Here is a 2,307-nt window from a genome sequence, read left to right on the forward strand (position 1 = left end):
TTTTTTTTTTTTTTTTTTTTTTTTTTTTTTGAGATGGTCTCACTATGTTACATAGCCCAGGCTGGCCTTGATCTCATGGTGATCCTCTTGCCTCAGCCTCCTAAATACTGGTATCACAGACATTCACTACCATGTCTGCCACAGAAATAAAGTGCCGGCAAGTAAGTATCCATATGGATGGCTGTGTTAGTGTCCTCACCCAATGAAAGGGCAGAAGCTCAAGATAGTTTCTTCAGCCCATTTATAGGGTGGCTAGTCCTGTTCACTAGGGTTTCACACTCATGACTAAATAACTAGACTCCCCCTGTTAATACTGTCACACTGGTGATTAAGTTTCTTTCTTTTTTTGGTTTGTTTGTTTGTTTTGTACTGAGGCTCGAACTCCAGTCCTTGTGATTGTGAGGCAGGCAATGTAACCACTGAGCTAAATCCCCAGTGTTGACTTTCAACACAAGAGTTTGGAGAACATATTTAGATACAGTAAGAAATACACAGCCTGGAGCCAGAGGCAGAATTCTTTGGAGCACATAGAGATGGTATGGTACCTGTGGGCTGTCTGAGAAGATCAGGGTGGTGTGTGTAAGCTGTGAGTGCAGACACTAATACTTCCTGTCTTACTTATCTTCTCATTGTTGAAACAACATGCACGACACCCGAAGTTAAAGCAGGAAAGGTTTATTTAGCTCACAGTTTGTAGAGGTCTCACTTCATAGTTGGCTGGCTCCAAGTCAGAATGGCATAGCAGAGGGACATCGCAGAGGAAAAACAGTTCATGGCCAAGCAGGACAGGGCACGCAGAAGGCAGCAAGCAGTGACAAGCAATGACTCTTTGTCCCTTATATTTTGTCCAGGCTACTTTCCCTTAGGGCAGGGTGGGGCACCCTTAATCCTACCTAGAACTATGTCTAAAACTATACCTACAACTATACCAATCAGTAGACTAATTTAGAAATCACACACCCTTGATCGCACACTCTAGATCCAGCCACCTCTGAGAAGTCCCACATGTGACAGTGTGAGGCATTGGGGGCACATTTAGACACAAGCTATAACACCTCCCAAAATCATAAAAATTTACAATAAGGCAAAGGAATAAGCTAAATGGTCAGTGTTAACATAGAATAAATGGTCAGTGTTAACATAGAGTGTCACTTGGATGATTTAAATATTGCATGTCACGTTTATTAAAAGACTCAATTTTTTTAAAAGACTATGCTCATAAAATATAGCCATGTTCAAAGAGGTAAACTCATTGCACGTCATTTCCTGATGTGCCTGAGAAGACAGAAGATGACTTGACCACTCACAGTCCTACTTTGTGTCTCTCAGGAAGTACCGCCATGGGCTCTGTTCAGTTTTCTCACCTGTCCAATGAGGTAACAACATACTCTGTAGGGCTGATGTGAGGGTTCAGTGAGTTAGTACATTTGAGACTGTAAAATCTTTTACATCTAGTAAGTGCCTGGTTCATGTAGACTCAGGGGCTGATAAGAAACGGGGGAAAGGAAGACATATTTCTTTTCATCAAACTGAGGCCAAGTCATCAGTTATATCCCTAATGTGTGGTCATGCAAATCATGTTAATTACACTTCAGGGGAAAATATAATCAGGTTACAGGCTAATATTCACAAACTAGTAAGAAAGACTGAGGACTAGACAGAGAATTTGAGTGAGAGGCCATGAAACTGTGAGAAGGTTCAAAGAAGAGAGTAAAGGCAGATAGATATTCTTTCCAGCCCTTTTCTCTCTTATCCTAAAGATTGGTGTGGCCTCTCCGTCTCCCACTATAGGCCTGTCTTATGCACCTTCCATGTTAGAAACAGTGGGACAAATTTGTGTAGAGGGTGCCCCATGGTTCCCACCTGTGATAGCTAATCGTGGTGCTAACTTGAGTAAGAAATGCCTAGCAGATTAGTTTAGCACCTTTCTGGGTGTATCTAGAGATTGCTTTACTGAAGAGGGAAGACCCACTCTGGATCTGAGTGGCACCAACTAATAGGCTTGTAGCCTGGATGGAGTAAAAAGGGGATGAAGAAGTCTTCCTTTGCTTCTTCCGAGGAGCTCCAGTCTTCACCATCACCTTTGGACACCCGTCTCCAGACTTTAATCTTCCAATGTAGACCTTTTGGTTCCCCATACAGACTCATGTGAGACTCTGTAGTGAGCTCCAGGTCTTGATGTTTGACTGAATCCTCTGGCTGTCCAGAGCACAGGTGGGCAGATGGCCCTTGTAGTCTTCCACCTCTGACTGTGCAGGCAGCTGATGTAAGGCTACTTTGTAAATCATGTAATATATATATATATAT

Source organism: Fukomys damarensis, unplaced genomic scaffold, assembly GCF_012274545.1.
Source record: "Fukomys damarensis isolate Sample0158 unplaced genomic scaffold, DMR_v1.0_HiC HiC_scaffold_4, whole genome shotgun sequence".
Lineage (NCBI taxonomy): Eukaryota > Metazoa > Chordata > Mammalia > Rodentia > Bathyergidae > Fukomys > Fukomys damarensis.